The sequence below is a fragment of the Macrobrachium rosenbergii genome, chromosome 37 (genome assembly GCF_040412425.1).
Source record: "Macrobrachium rosenbergii isolate ZJJX-2024 chromosome 37, ASM4041242v1, whole genome shotgun sequence".
NCBI classification, from domain to species: Eukaryota; Metazoa; Arthropoda; class Malacostraca; order Decapoda; family Palaemonidae; genus Macrobrachium; species Macrobrachium rosenbergii.
The window spans coordinates 45,022,371-45,040,107 of NC_089777.1; the positions used below are offsets into that span (position 1 = coordinate 45,022,371).

At 36.8% G+C, this 17,737-nt stretch overlaps 1 protein-coding gene across 13 annotated transcripts in view; it reads left to right on the top strand.

The window, feature by feature from the left end:
- The window catches only part of LOC136825538 (uncharacterized), an 841,925-nt gene that overhangs the window by 732,989 nt on the left and 91,199 nt on the right, over positions 1–17,737 (top strand). For all 13 annotated transcript variants that reach the window (XM_067082124.1, XM_067082125.1, XM_067082129.1 and 10 more), the window contains one exon: positions 15,733–15,957. The gene's annotated coding sequence lies outside the window, so the exon portion shown is untranslated. The remainder of the gene's footprint in view (positions 1–15,732; positions 15,958–17,737) is intronic.

Below are 17,737 nucleotides of genomic sequence, written 5' to 3' on the forward strand. Positions count from 1 at the left end.
AACAACCTCCCAGATGATGCGCAATTGGAACTTCAGGAGCTCAAGCGAAGATGCAATGCATCACTACCCTAATATTATTCTCCATGCATTTTGATACATTTTTATCTCTTTATTTTTTTTTTCTTTTTACATAAGTGAGATCTCTTCTTTATGTATTTCCCTTTACCTCTTACTTCTTCCTAATGAACACCATATTCTTTGGAAGCTTGAATTTAAAGTCAGTGGCCCCTTCTGAATAATAATAATAATAATAATAATAATAATAATAATAATAATAATAATAATAATAATAATAATAATTAACTCACTTTTTCGTGCTATGTCCTATCGTTTTCACGTATACGAATTCTATTCTGTGGAAGAAGCATGATTGGAAAGTAAGTAAATTTTGGTTTTACGTGTGTTATTGGGTTCATGTTGAGTAATAATACTGGATCTTCAAAGTTAACGTATGGCTTTCATGACCTTGGTTGATTCGTTGTCTAATATTGGCATTACAACAATAGCGATCATCGACAACTCTTTGGTGTGATAGCCCGTGGTTGGGTCCAGTCTTTAGTGATGAAATTGGGAGCCAGTCTCCAGCACTGTATCCCCGTTGTCACAGGCCTTGATTACTTCCTAAGTATCTGTAGCCTAAGTCCCGCCTGTTAAGATAATTTTATTGGCTGCAATCTCAGTTCCACAGCCAATATAGCCCCCCATATCTCTGCCCCATCTTCACTAGGGGTCAAACTGAACTGTCTTTACACATTGCTTCCGCCTTTCCTCATCCGTTCCTTTTGTCTAGCTCCAATTTTTATCCCGTATATATATAAGCAATTCCTTCTGACTACCACTATCGAGGCCTTGAAAATATTATTATTATTATTATTATTATTATTATTATTATTATTATTATTATTATTATTATTATTATTATTATTATTATTGAACCCATAGCATCAAATAGTGGGTCGAGACGGCAGCCATGGGCTGGAGGAGGACATGTCTGACAGAGGACATGAGTGGGAAATAGTAAGTCTACATTGAACCCGGTTTATGCCAGCATGGGCTTTTGCTTGAAGGCGTTCAGTCTTAGAGCGATAGCCTGTGCTGGCATAAAGATATGGTACGATAAGAATAGGAGTAGGAGGCCTGATTTGGATTTCCGGACTCTGATCTAATAACGTAAATGCAGTGAATGACGTCAACAAGGTCATACCCACCCTGAAATTAAATAAAATTGAGGGGTGAAAGGTCTACCGTCAACAAGGTCATACTCACCCTGCAATTAAATGAATTTGAGGAGTGAAAGGTTTACCATCAACAAGGTCATACTCACCCTGCAATTAAATGAAATTGAGGGGTGAAAGGTCTACCATCAACAAGGTCATACTCACCCTGCAATTAAATGAAATTGAGGGATGAAAGGTCTACCATCAACAAGGTGCAATTAAATACTCACCCTCACCCTGCAATTAAATGAAATTGAAGGGTGAAAGGTCTACCATCAACAAGGTCATACTCGCCCTGCAATTAAATGAAATTGAGGAGTGAACCATCAACAAGGTCATACTCACACTGCAATTAAATGAAATTGAGGGGTGAAAGGTCTACCATCAACAAGGCCATACTCACCCTGCAATTAAATGAAATTGAAGGGTGAAAGGTCTACCGTCAACAAAGTCATACTCACCCTGCAATTAAATGAAATTGAAGGGTGAAAGGTCTACCATCAACAAGGTCATACTCACCCTGAAATTAAATGAAACTGAAGGGTGAAAGGTCTACCGTTAGCAAGGTCATACTCACCCTGAAATTAAATGAAATTGAGGGGTGAAAGGTGTACCGTCAACAAGGTCATACTCACCCTGCAGTTAAATGAAATTGAAGGGTGAAAGGTGTACCGTCAACAAGGTCATACTTACCCTGCAATTAAATGAAATTAAGGGTGAAAGGTGTACCATCAACAAGGTCATACTCACCCTGCAATTAAATGAAATTGAAGGGTGAAAGGTGTACCGCCAACAAGGTCGTACTCATCCTGAAATTAAATGAAATCGATGGGTGAAAGGTCTACCGTCAACAAGGTCATACTCACCCTGAAATTAAATGAAATTGAGGGGTGACAGGTGTACCATCAACAAGGTCATACTCACCCTGCAGTTAAATGAAATTGGAGGGTTAAAGGTGTACCATCAACAAGGCCATACTCACCCTGAAATTAAATGAAATTGAAGGGTGAAAGATGTACCGTCAACAAGGTCATACTCACCCTGAAATTAAATGAAATTGAGGGGTGAAAGGTCTACCGTCAACCAGGTCATACTTACTCTGGAATTAAATGAAATTGAGGGGTGAAAGGTGTACCGTCAACAAGGCCATACTCACCCTGAAATTAAATGAAATTGAGGAGTGAAAGGTGTACCGTCAACAAGGTCATGCTCACCCTGAAATTAAATGAAATTGAGGGGTGAAAGGTGTACCATCAACAAGGTCATACTCATCCTGAAATTAAATGAAATTGAGGGGTGAAAGGTGTACCATCAACAAGGTCATACTCATCCTGAAATTAAATGAAATTGAGGGGTGAGAGGTGTACCGTCAACAAGGTCATACTCATCCTGAAATTAAATGAAATTGAGGGGTGAAAGGTGTACCATCAACAAGGTTATGCTCGCCCTGAAATTAAATGAAATTGAGGGGTGAAAGGTGTACCATCAAGGTCATACTCACCCTGAAATTAAATGAAATTGAGGGGTGAAAGGTGTACCATCAACAAGGTCATACTCATCCTGAAATTAAATGAAATTGAGGGGTAAAAGGTGTACTGTCAACAAGGTCATACTCATCCTGAAATTAAATGAAATTGAGGGGTGAAAGGTGTACCATCAACAAGGTCATGCTCACCCTGAAATTAAATGAAATTGAGGGGTGAAAGGTGTACCATCAACAAGGTCATACTCACCCTGAAATTAAATGAAATTGAGGGGTGGAAGGTGTACAGAGTGAGGCGGTGTTATTATATTGCCTGATGCTCGTGGTCGCCATTGCAACGGGATAAGAAAGTTTTCATGTTTGTTCACCATTTCTGTTTTTATCTCTCTCTCTCTCTCTCTCTCTCTCTCTCTCTCTCTCTCTCTCTCTCTCTCTCTCTCTCTCTCTCTTATAGCAAAGCCATCTAGGCGCTAACTTAAGAATATAAATATTAAGAAGAAAACAATTTATACGTGGCAGTCAGTCGGTTTTATCACAAGCTGGAAAGGGTGTGTGCGTATGTGTGTGTGTGTTTGTGTGTGTGTGTGAGAGAGAGAGAGAGAGAGAGAGAGAGAGAGAGAGAGAAGAGAAGAAGAAAAAAAGAATGATCAGTGTCCTGTCAAAATATAGTTGTGATTAAAATTTGGACGGCCTCGGCGAAGTAATCCTCATTCTTCCGAGGTATTTTCTCTTCGTATCTTGGTGCTTATCTTAGGAAGGGTTTTTCGAGAGGCCGTTCACCACGAAGAGAAATAAATCTGCCATGGATGGCGAGTCTCACTTGAGAATGACGGATCGTGTTTTTCATTGATATTAATAAAACTGTGTTTTTCTATTTCCTGTTAAAACTTAAATGTTTTGAGTAATTTGTTTGTTTAGCTATTTTTGAATAAATTAAATAGTTACGTATTTGTTGCTTTGTAAATGTACGTAATAATACTACTGATAAAAATAGTTTTTTGTGTGTGTTTGTGAACTTTTTATGTTTCTTTTGCTAATTTGTTTAACTCGGGTGATTACAAGGGTTTTGGTGGTTTTTCAGAGGGATCATTTAGTTTTCTTTAATTGTATGTATCTTTTAACTCTCCATCTTTTATTATTATTATTATTATTATTATTATTATTATTATTATTATTATTATAAATAGTAGCAGTAGTAGTGATGTGGTGGTTGTGTTATAGATAAATTTGTAATGTATTTTAGAAATGTATAATAAAAACCTCTAGAAAATTTTTTATTCTCTGAAGCAGTTTGATCAGGGTCACACTTAATTATGATAAATATTTATGATGAATATGTAGTCTTCGGAAAAATCCACCTGGGCTTTGGCCTTTTTTTTATTATGATAAATGATTAAATCATTTGACAAAAGATCTCGCACTAAGTTACACAAAAAAATAAATTAATCGGAGGTGCATTGAATACACTGAAAGTCGTTGGCTTTTGTTTACCTAAAGTATTTACCGTGTGGTTGTGTGTGTGTATATATATATACTGTATATATACTATATATATATATATATATATATATATATATATATATATATATATATATATATATATATATATATATATATATATATATACACACACACACACTTTTCGCACGCACGCACACACACACGCACACACAGGGACAACAAGGGCAGATACAAAGGCACAAGAACAATTGACATCTTTTATTGTGGCCGACGGCGTTTCGCAATATTCCATGGCATTTTCAAGACTGCAGTGACACAATATAGTTTAGTTATAAACAAAAGAACGTCACTACATAAAATTCCAATTACAAAAATATTGTTTAACTCTCAAACAAACCTACCCAATACTCTGCTAAAAGGTGACTAAAATAAAAAAATTAAAGCAGGCAGGAAGTAAACAAAACAGCAGTAAACCAACTGTAGGTCCAACTGTGTTTGAAACATGGCCCTCTATCTTGGAAATTGCCCAGGCTACACAAGCTTGAACTTTGTAGAATAGAATTAAAAATGAACTGTTGTCACCTATGCAATGATCAAATAGCAAATATATGAGCGGGTGGCTGTCATTAATTTTTGCTAGATTATAGAGGAAAAAGTTATTTTTTTTACTCCTTTAACTTGGATGAAGCTTTCGTTTCCCTTTCATGGGTCATGTTTTGTTACTAGTTTTGAAGCTTTGTCTGCAAAATATAGTTATTTGCGACCCAAAGCAAGAGAAGATTAATATGACTAATAGTAATTCAACTCCATAAAGAAAGTATGTTCAAAATAAGAAAGAAGCGCAAACATTTTTTCATCCATTTTTGCGTACGTCTTGTCAAGATCATTGTGAAAGGGAAAGACAAACACAGACACACACAAAACGAGAAAAATACCCAGAGAACACGCCCAGGAAGTGAAAGAGTGAGGTAAACTACCCCCAAAAATTCAGAAAGAACGCGCCAAGTAAAGAAGGAAATGAAAAGAGCTTCTCGAACTCAAAGCACCGTTGCGAAATGAGAAGTCCTTCGACTTAACTTATGAGTGGAATTCTTTATTCTCGTGAGTTAGAGACATTCTGGGATGAGTTCCGGAATGCGTCCGGATCAAGGCGGATTGAGGGGGCAGAAAAGGGATGGGGAAATATGGTGAACTGAGTCTTTGGCAGGGGAATTTTTTCGAGGATTTTAAGAAACGGAGAAGTTGACTCATCGCTGTTCAAGGGAGTCCCTTTAATAGGGCTTTGTCTGTTAGTTATCCTTTCATTTCATTTATCATGTATTCCTTACTCGTTGCCTTTTAAGATTTGGGTGCCCAATTGACATGGGCTTACCTTAAGATCACAGGCAAAAAAGTGATGAAATCACAAAAGGGGTAGTGAAGCCCATCCACAATATGGAGGTCAGGGGATACAAAGGAAGGGGTAGGGGGTAGGGCTTTACTCCGCAACCTGGTAAATTATGATGAAAGCGAAAAGTAGAAGTAGGAGTCTTTCCTCAATCAGTATAGAAAGCAAGTGCCATTATTCAAGTACCACCCAACACTGACCCAGCCAAGGTTTTTGTTGAACATTAGTCTAGTTTGTGCAACAACACCAATTAGGAGGAGCTCGTCGTATAATTCTCGGACGACAATGAAGAAAAAAGAAGAAAAAATGTACCCACAAAGAAGCGTTGCATTTATATAATTACACGCTTCTGAGTGGATGCATTTGCTATATGTCTTCAAATTGTATTGCTTAAAGAAGTGCCAGTGTCTTTCTCTTCAGGTATGGTTAGCATTGTGCGTATTATAATGGCAATTGCTTTCGGTACTGATTGAGAAAAGACTCCTACTTCTACTTTCCGTTTCCATCATAATTTATCAGGTTGCGGAGTAAAGCCCTACGCCCTGCCCCTTCCTTTGTATCCCCTGACCTCCATATCTGTCTCTTGCGGCCGGATTTTACTACGCCTTTTGTGACTTCATCACTTTTTTGCCTGTAATTTCAGCCCTCTTTTGAAATGGCAACGCCCTAGATTGAGGAAAGTGTGGTAACAAAGGAATGGGGTTGTTTAGGTTAAGATATAGTTTTCGTAGACCTATGTGGCTTCTCCGTGATAATGATGACCTCGGCTCCTTTGCTACGTAATTATACAACATATATTATATATATATATATATATATATATATATATATATATATATATATATATATATATATAAATTATATATACATATATATATATTTATATATATATATATATATATATATATATATATATATATATATATATATATATATATATATATATATATATATATATATTTATATATATATATATATATATATATATATATATTGTCACGATGCATATCAAGTACCTGGTTATTACACAACTAATCTCAAAATTCAAAAATATACCTCACTTCAGCCAGATACCTGAACTCTCATAACATTAATAATTGCGACTGAGTACTCTAAAGGTGACAGTGATCCCTTAAGAAAAAACTTATTTATCAATCACTTAAAAAATCAAATTAAGTTTATCAGAATATGTGTGAGGTATCAAAAATTAAACTAGAAATTTTCTAGTGTAAAAGGGCATCACTCCATCAAAAAACTCTGTTTCCCTGGTCTTAATTCACTTTAGCAAAACTAAAAGAACAAAACATGTTTGTCACTTTGCCTTTTGCACACACAATCAATCCTATTCACTGGTGATCAATAAATGAAACACTTTTTCTAAAAATGTTAAATACAAAAATTTATTTTTAAATTCAAAGTTTATAATTAGAATTCACAATCTGAAAAATTTCTTATTACTTGAAAATAACACAACACTCAATTAATTCTTGAATTAAATTATGAAACAAAACTAATTCACAAAAACTTTATCAGGAATTTAAATTAATCAAGCAAAATTTAAACTATCAAGAATTACTCAAGATTTAAAAATAAAATCTTAAATGAATGAAATATTAAATTAAATCAATTATGCAATGTTAAATTACCAAGAAATATTTAAAATGCCACGAAAATAAATGTTACATCACAAACATAAAAAAAATGTGAAAATATAAAGAGATTGTAAATAAAAAACACACAAAAATACACATAAGATTTATCAATAATGATTTCACTTGTTCAAAATTTCGTAACTTATCATACCATGGTATTAATAAGTAAAATTCACATTACCTTACACAAACTTGTGAAAACCTCTGTAAATCACTTGCTGCAGCTGCGTTACCACAATACACACTCTTTTACCAGGCGCCGTTACAAACTAAATAACTTTACTAAATTCAGATCTCAAAAGTTAATGCTAATACGTGACCACAAAAAACACTATGTTAAAAGTAATCTCTTTCTAAGAACGAGAGAGAGAGAGAGGGAACAAATCAACTGGTCTCAGAAATCAGAATGAAACAAATTTTAGAATTCCAGTAACACATGAAACAATTACATGATGTCATTAAAGCATTTTGGGTACGAGATACAAAAGTTCTAGAAGCAGGGAGGTGACGTCATTAAAGCATTTTGGGTGCGAGATACAAAAGTTCTAGAAGCAGGAAGGTGACGTCATTAAAGCGTTTTGGGTGCGAGACACAATGGAGAAGCTTCTAGAAGGAAAATGACATCATCCCAGCAAAATGTTTTGAACACAATCTTACAAAACATGACATAGCTGATCAGGACACGTATTCTTTCTCTCAAAGTGGCGTACGTGACTTGAACAACGCATGTAACAACATGAAATCACTCGTCTTGAGCTCGTATGGGACGAATCGACATTGTTTTCCAACCCTGTCATCACTAACCCAAAACAAAGTGCTCTTTCTTATCTCAACTGATGACAATTGAAATGAAACAAGTCTCTGCTGGACACACACACACGTGTTCTACTACGCTTTTATCAAGAAAGATATTTGTTCTAAACTACGTTACCATTAAAATTATATTATCAATTCTAAATTACACTTTTAAGTTACTTAATCATTAGTTCTTTTGAGATCTGATGCCAAACTAAATATGACACTTCAACAATCATTATCATTACACATAACACATGAAAAAAGTAAATATGTCAAAATTATAGGAGGATATATGTATTACAAGGCAACATCATGAAATTGCTCCCCCCAGAAGATTACTTATCCTGGGTTTGAATCCAACGATTCACAACGGGATAAATAATCTACTATGACATTATCTTTTCCTGAAATATGTTTAACACTTACATTATACGGTTGAAGGCATAAAGACCACCTGGTCAGTCTCATATTATTATTTTTCATCTTATTGATGAATGAGATTGGGTTGTGATCCGACAACACTAAAATTTCTTCATTCCTAGGTCGGTTCACATATACTTCAAACTTTTTCAATGCTGTGATTAATGCTAATGTTTCTTTTTCGACTGTTGAGTAAGTTTTCTGGTGCTTTTTCAACTTTGAAGACATAAAACATACTGGATGGAAGATTTTGTTCTCATCTTCTTGAAGTAGAACAGCTCCAATTCCACAGTTGGATGCATCAACTTGTATCACGAACTTTTTATTGAAGTCTGGATCTTGAAGCACTGGTCTTGAAGTTAATATGGCTTTAACCTTCTCAAATGATTCTTGACATTCTGGAGTCCAAACAAACTTTCTTTTAGGACTGGTTAAGTCAGTTAAGGGAGCTACTACGGCTGAGAAATTTGGACAGAATCGGCGATAAAATCCAGCCATGCCCAAAAATCTTTGTAGCTGTTTCCTTGTAGCAGGAGGGGTAGCCTTATGGATACCTTCTACATTAGCATCAGTAGGAGCGAGAAGGCCTTTTCCAACCTCAAATCCTAGATACTGTACAGTTGCCTTTCCAAACTCACTTTTTTGTAAGTTGATTGTTAGTCTTGCTTCCCGTAATTTTTTGAACACTTACCTTAATATCTTCAGATGTTCTTCCCATGTATTAGAATAAATCACAATGTTATCAAGGTATACATCCACTCCTTCTGTTGATCCTAGTAGTTGATCCATCACTCGCTGGAATGTTGCAGGTGCATTCATCAGACCAAACAGCAAAACAGTGTATTGATACAGTCCAAAAGGAGTAATGAAAGCTGACAGCAACTTAGCATTCTCATCTAAGGGAATTTGATAATATCCTTTCAACAAGTCTATCTTGAAACAAATTTGGCTTGCCCAATATTATCAAGTAATTGATCAATAAGAGGCAAGGGATAATTGTCAGCCACACTGATGGAATTCAGTTTCCTATAATCAGTACACATCCTAAATGAGCCATCTGGTTTCTTCACTAACACACAAGGAGAACTATAATGACTTGAACTGGGTTCTGTTAATCCATGCTGCAACAAATATTCAACTTCTTTCTTCAAAACATCTCGATGAAAAGGCGATAAGCGATAAGCTCTCATTTTAAAAGGTTTTCCATCTTCTCTGATCTTTATCTCATGCTTTGTCAGATTGGTACGCCTAGGTACATCTGCAAAAATTTCAGGGAAACTTTGAATCACTTCACTTAATTCACTACTTTGCTCAACTCTCAGATGTTTTAGTGTATCTTCCAAATTTTCTAATATTGAAGAATTGTTCATCTTATTTTCAGCTCCCAATTCGTAGCCATCATCGTCCTCTGTAGATGAAGTTGTCTGTGTTATTGACACTGTTTCAGTTTTAGTTTCTGAGAAATAAGGTTTCAAAAGATTCACATGTATCTTCCTCTGTCGTTTCCTTCTTCCTGGTGTTTCAATCACATAAGTTCGATCACTTAACTTCTCTATTATCCTATAAGGACCTTGAAACTTATTGGTAAGGGGAAATCTTTTCACTGGTAAGAACACTAGAACTTGCTGTCCAATACTAAAATTTCTTAGCTTAGTTTTAGCATCATATTTTCTTTTCATTTTCTCATGACTTATTTTCAAATTTTCTAAAGAGAATTTTCTAATTTCTCTTAACCTTTTCCTCAAGTTCTTCACATATTCTCCTTGGATTTCCTCTTGATTTTCTTCCCAATTCTCTGCAAGAATCTTCAATGGACCTCTAATGTCTCGACCAAAAATCATTTCATTTGGTGAACATCCCATGCTTTCTTGATAAGCATTTCTAACTTCAAATAACATTAAAGGTAAACCAGCATCCCATTCTCTTCCTGATTCATTACAATACTTAGTTAACATACTTTTCAATGTCTGGTGGAACCTTTCCAAGGCTCCTTGAGTCTCTGGGTGATAGCAGTTGATAACTGTTGTTTTACTCCTAACAAGTTCATCACATCCTGGAATAATTTTGAAGTAAAGTTCGTTCCTCTATCACTTTGCACAATTTCTTGTATTCCAAACTTGGAGAAAAACTCCACCAACTTCTCAGCAATTACCTTTGCACTTATACTTCTTACAGGAATCGCCTCAGGATACCTAGTCACTGGACACATTAATGTTAATAGATATTCATTTCCTTTCTTTGTTTTCGGAAGTGGCCCAACCACATCTATAATTACCTTGCTAAAGGGTTCTCATCTAACTTCTATGGGATGTAGGGGTGCTTTCTGAATGGTTTCATTCGGTTTTCCAGCTATCTGGCATGTGTGACACACTCTGCAAAATCTGCTAACGTCCTTGTGAAGTCCAGGCCAGAAAAAATGCTTCATAATCTTCTCAACAGTCTTCCTGATTCCCATATGTCCAGACTCATGCGCTACTGCTACAACTTGTTTCCTCAATGGATATGGAATCAAAATTTGATGATATTCACCCCATTCAGCATTTCCTGGTATATCTGCAGGTCGATGCTTCCTCATTAGCAATCCTTCCTTTAGATAATAACAGGTGGAGGTTTGTTGCATCTCTTCTTGATCAACAACTCTGAAGAACAGATCAGCCAACGTTGTATCCCTCTTCTGCAGTTTCATTAGCTTCTCTCTAGTCACTTGACCAACTTCAAGGGCTGAACTCTCCATATCTGCTAACTCTGCTTCTGTAGTTTCACCACTATCTTCAGGAAAACTTTGACTACGTGGAGTCTCTTCAATAACAACAGGATCTTCTTCTTGGGAAATCTCTTCATTACTACCACTAGGGGAAACTTCACTTTCCTGGAACAGCTCTTCTAATCTTAAAGATCCGTCACTTGATTCTTCTGGTGCAGGTAAATCCTCAGTATCTTCACTTGCAGACATAGTTCTCTTCATACTCCTGGTAGTTACACAACTTGGAAACAGGTGGGGGTTTTTCTTCTCTAAATCTACAGTAGGGCTAACCCTTAACGGTTTGTCTGTCACTATAGGACAAGGAACAAATGGTACACCACCAGCCTCATTACCCAGTAAAACATGTACACCTTCAACAGCTAGTGAGTCCTTTACAGCAAAATCAACATTTCCTGTCACCAATTCACAGGACAAATGCAAGCGGCATATAGGAGTTACCTCTTCTCCTCCTATACCCTTCAAAATAACTGAATCTCTGGTGAGATTCTTCTCCAGCTGTGGGTGAGCACCATGAACTACCACACTATGGTTACTCCCCGTATCACGTAATACCTTGACTGGTAGCTGCACACTTCCTCCTTGAGTTGTCAGCGTACCTTCATAGATATATGGCTTAAAAGTCTCCAAGCTGCTCAGCCACTCACTGCTTGAAGTTACATTTCCACTGGTTGCTAAACACTCTGCTTGTTTAGTCTCAGTCGTCCCCACAGTGCTCTTCGTAGTTTGCTTCACCTGGTTACCTTTAACCACTTGACCAACTGGTTTGGTCTGCTGTTGTGTATGATAACAATCTCGACTTTAGTGTCCTACTCTTCTACACTTGTAGCAGACAACATTAGTCTTCTGTATCTGTCTTGAAAACAGACTGGATGATGAGGATTTAACATTCAATTGTTGAGGGTTGTTACCTGGCTTTGTATTGGCATAGCCACTAGAAGGATTTCCAGTTGTAATGTTCCTGAAATTTGGATGAGACCTGAAACCTGTGCGTTGTTGGTTCTGGTACTTGACAATATAATTTCTTTTGCTAGAAATTATATTAAAGTCTTCACTTAATGTAGCAGCTTTGTCAAGTTTCTTAACCTCTCTCTCTCTCTTAAATAGGCTCTTATGTGTTCAGGAATTCCTCTAAGATATTGTTCTAGGACTACTAACTCCTCAAGTTCGTCCATAGATTTAACTTTAGCAGCCTCCAACCATCGTTTAAAACATCTTCTTACTTTGTAAGCATAATCCAAGAAAGTTATCTTGTCATCCTTTCTCAAAGATCTGAATCTTTCATTGTAATATTCAGGTGTCATCTGGTAAACTTGTAGCACATTGTGTTTGAGTACCTTGTACTCTTTACACTGATCAGCTGATAAGGCTAAATAGGCACTTCTTCCTTTACCAATGAGAACACTCTGTAACAAGATTGACCATTTATCCTCTGGCCATCCCATACCTGAAGCCACTTTTTCAAAGTGATCAAAAAACTCATCTGGAGCTTCTTCTGTAAATTTCGGAATTAACTTCTGCACTCTTACTACATCAAATACAGGGTCTGAATTACCGTGAGTAGGGTTAGACGGTGTTACAGGTAATGTGGATCGAGCTTTTATTAACTCCATCTCCCTTTCATGTCTTGCTCTTTCTCTTTCTTCTTCTGCTGTTTTTTCTTCTTCTCTTTCCTTTCTATCTTCCCTTTCTCTTTCAGCCTGCATCTTCAGCTTAATCAAATTTTCTTCTGCTTCTATACGTCTAAGCTCTGCTTCTGCATCACTTTTCTCTTTCTTTTGCTCATGTTTCTCTGTAAGTTCTGCCTCAGCTTCATTCCAGACATTACTGTGATGACTGTCCCTTTTATCTAGGTACTACTGTGGTGACTGTCCCTTTTATCTAGGCATTAGTGTAGTAACTGTCCATTTTAACCAGACATTGCTGTGGTGACTGTCCCTTTTATCTAGGTAATTACTTTGGTGACTGTCCCTTTTGTCTAGGTAATACTTTGCTGATTGTCCCTTTATCTAGGTATCACTTTGCTGACTATTCCTTTTATCTTGTTGTATTACTGTGGAGACTTTCCATTTTATCCAGACATTACTGTGGTGACTGTCCCTTTTATCTGGGTATTATTTTCGTGACTGTCCCTTTTATCTGGGTATTACTTTGCTGACTGTCCCTTTTATTTAGGTAATACTTTGCTGACTGTCCCTTTTATTTGGTCGTTACTTTGCTGACTGTCCCTTTTATTTAGGTGTTACTTTGCTGACTGTTCCTTTTATCCAGGCATTTCTGTGGTGACTGTCCATATTATCCAGACATTACAGTGATGACTGTCCCTTTTATCTAGGTACTACTGTGGTGACTGTCCCTTTTATCTAGGCATTAGTGTAGTAACTGTCCATTTCATCCAGACATTGCTGTGGTGACTGCCCCTTTTATCTACGTATTACTTTGGTGACTGTCCCTTTTATCTAGGTAATACTTTGCTGACTGTCCCTTTTATCTAGGTATCACTTTGCTGACGATTCCTTTTATCCAGATATTACTGTGGAGACTTTCCATTATATCCAGACATTCATGTGGTGATTGTCCCTTTTATCTGGGTATTACTTTGGTGACTGTCCCTTTTATCCAGACATTAAATTGCTGACTGTCCCTTTTATTTAGGTAATACTTTGCTGACTGTCCCTTATATTTAGGTGTTACTTTGCTGACTGTCCCTTTTATTTAGGTGTTACTTTGCTGACTGTTCCTTTTATCCAGGCATTTCTGTGGTGACTGTCCATATTATCCAGATATTACTGTGGTGACTGTCCCTTTTCTCTAAGTGTTATTGTGGCGACTGTCCCTGTTATCTAGGTATTGATGTGGTGACTGCCCCTTTTATCTAGACATTACTATGGTGACTGTCCCTTTTATCTAGGTGTTACTTTGGTGACTGTCCCTTTTATTTAGGTATTACTTTGCTGACTGTTCCTTTTAGCCAGGTATTTCTTTGGTGACTGTACATTTTATCCAGATATTACTGGGGTGACTGTCCCTTTTATCTAAGTATTACTGTGATGACTGTCCCTTTTATCTAGGTATTACTGTGGTGACTGTCCCTTTTATCCAGATATTACCGTGGTGACTGTCCCTTTTATGTAGGTAATACTTTGCTGACTGTCCCTTTTATCTAGGTATTACTTTGCTGCCTGTTCCTTTTATCCAGGTATTGCTGTGGTGACTGTCCATTTTATCCAGACAGTACTGTGATGACTGTCCCTTTTTTCTATGTAATGCTTTGCTGACTGCCCCTTTTATCTAGGTATTACTTTGCTGACTGTTCCTTTTATCCAGGTGTTTCTGTGGCTGCTGTACATTTTATCAAGATATTACTGTGGGGACTGTTCCATTTACCACCCACTAAACCTAAACAAACCCCCACCTAACTGAAACATCCCTACTAAACCTCAACACCCCCACTAAACCTCAACACATTCCCCACTAAACCTAAACACACCCACTACTAAGCCTAAACTCACCCTCCACTAAACATAAGCACACCCCCCACTAAACCTAAACACACCTCATGCTAAACCTAAACACACCCCTTGCTAAATCTAACCACATCCCCACTAAAGCTAAACACAAATCTTTATACAGAATTATTAATCACTGGAAAGAAAAGCATTTTCAATAATATATTTCTGTGGTATTGAGTACATGAAATGAGGTATGATAAACCCATAGAGTTTATTTACCATAAAAGTTACAAAGGGATGGTGGATGCGGGAAGGGAAGGGGAAGGGGAAGGAGAACGGGGCACAGGTTTGAAACCTACCCTGTTATTTAAGTTGGGTCAAATGATAGCCGCATGCCAAATTTTGTCTAGATAAGTCAAGCGGTTTGGATTTCTACAGCGCACGAACATACAAACATACACACAGTCACATATATATATATATATATATATATATATATATATATATATATATATATATATATATATATATATATATATATATATATATACACACACATATAGAAATATACAAAGCAGATATAGATATGAGTGTAACACTGAGTGGTTCAAGTCTCGACTCACATTTACTAGGTCCATAGATTGCTCTTGTTGTATAGCTAACCCAGCTATAAATGGATACTAATGTTTACTTAGGTATAGTAAAATAGCTTTGGGCCAACAACCTCACCCCTGAAGACTTGAAAAAAAACTGAATGGCTGTACCTTTCTGGCAACACCCTTTCCAAAGGGGAAAGGGCTGTTTGCCTTGAGATGCAGTCGCTTCTCAGCATTTTAGGATGAGGTTTGAAGCCTCATAGCCTTCTCCAACCTGGCCACCCTTTACAAGACACAGTAGTTTTCAGGAAATGGAGGCAAACGGCTCACCCCATCTTGGATAAAATTCTTTTCTTTTAATGCAGGGTGGCTGCAAGAAAAACCAAAATTTTACTGACGGCTATGTGCCTTTTAGGTTTGTGTCTTAAGTTGCATTAAGTTTATTAAATAATAATGTAATTATGGAACTATTAATGACAGTGATTATAATAAAACTTTATTTCAGGTGCTGATGATCGTATAAACTTCAAAACCTGTGGAGTCCTCTACAACTTAAAAGAAAAAGAAGGTGGTCGGAAGTTACCAAAATTTAAAGCGAGACTAAGAATTATTACCACTGGAGGTGCCAAAAGGGGAAACATGCCACCTACTTCAGTTAGGCGGAAGGGCCTTTTGGCCTCTTTCATCCTTCTGATAGCTCTCTCCGCCGTCTCCACAGAGGCGTCACTTTGTAAGTTGCAGACCGTCGAGAATTTACTCGTTTTTAAGCTTAAAAGGATCAATAGTTTGGTTAAACGATTAAAAAATAATTATGAACATCGGTAGACAAGCCATAACTGCCATCTAGTCACTACCTTCTATTTCTGGAGTTTGGGATACTCTTCTTTGTTGTGCTTTCGCTTCAATTCCACCGGGTTGACCATCATCACTTGTGTACTGAAGTTATTTCGATAGGTGTGTGGAAACAAAATTCACTTCCAGTGCCAGACTCAGTAGGACGAATATAATAATAATAATAATAATAATAATAATAATAATAATAATAATAATAATAATAATAATAATAATTGTAGTAATAAAGTAGCTTGTAGATGATGACAATCAACTCGATCGCTCAGTCTGCAGCAGGCTCTTGCTCCTCATTGTGTTCCCTTAGCCCTTACGCTAGACAACCCCTTGTCAGGTTTGTGCTATTTCAGTTTTGTTTGCTATTCTCCCTTATTTGTAACCAAATACTCCATACTGTATAAAAACCTTAAAAAAGGGCAACGTCTTTTTTCTCTTGTACACAACACGCAGCAGGCTACGGAAGGTTACGCTACCCTATAAAAATGAGTATTACTTTTTCATTTTGCTCATACCCATTACAGCACAGTCTTTAAAACACATCGTACACAAAAAAGGTAAACCCTTTGTTTTTCATTTTGCCCCACCCAATACATCACAGACTATACAGTAAAACATACGCAAGAAGCAAACCCACATATATAAAAATACTTTTTCTCTGTTATCTGTGTGCGCTGCCCTTGGTGCTTACAAAGGGTGGACTTTTAAAACTTGTGAGGAGGTTTAGTAGTCCTCCGCCACCTTCTCCCCACCTATACAAAGAGGGAAAGGGAAGCGCTCTTTGTAACCGAGTGCATTGACACTTTCCGGATGTAGCAAATATATTGACGATGCTATGTCTATCAAAAGAACAAAAAAGCACAATGACATGTTTCTGCCAATAGCAAGAAAGCTTACAAAAAAACATGAGTACATGCCCACCCAGTACCTTCTTCCATACACTATTGATCTAATGGTATATTCGTATTAGCCAGTTAAAAGCCACAAACTCAGTGATGTGTGAAGACGTTTAAATGACATTCTTTTAGGGTAATAATAATAGTGATAGCTCGCTATTTGTCATTTTTAATGGCTTTACATAATTTTTTTGGGTGCTCATCATTTTGTGCAGTGAAATTTACTGCATGGCAAAACATCAAGAAATAAACAATGAGAAATGATTGGGGATAAAAGGGAAGGTAGGTGTGTGTACTGTTAATAGCCTGTATGTGTGTGTTTCATGTGTTTGTTACATGTACGTATAAAGGCATGTTTCTTATCACTGTATTGGTTGTTCTCTCTCTCTCTCTCTCTCTCTCTCTCTCTCTCTCTCTCTCTCTCTCTCTCTCTCTCTCTCTCTTTTCCATTATGCATGATTACTGTATTTTATTACAGGTTACAGTGGGGTAATATTTACAGTGTGGTAATATCCTATACTAATATGTGATAAAACATAAACGTGTTACAGGCTGTACAGTATGTAAGTGCAGTATGGTGTTTCTTAGAGCGGTATCGGTTGTTCTCTCTCTCTCCGTCTCTGTCTGTCTGTCTATCTGTCTCTGCATTGTGCATGATTATTTAATTAAAACTGTAATAACCTTTAATAAAATCTGGAAAAAGCACAAGTGTAAAAAAACATAAAACAAAAAAAAGCACTTTTTGAATCCAATGCCTGCCTACCCCTC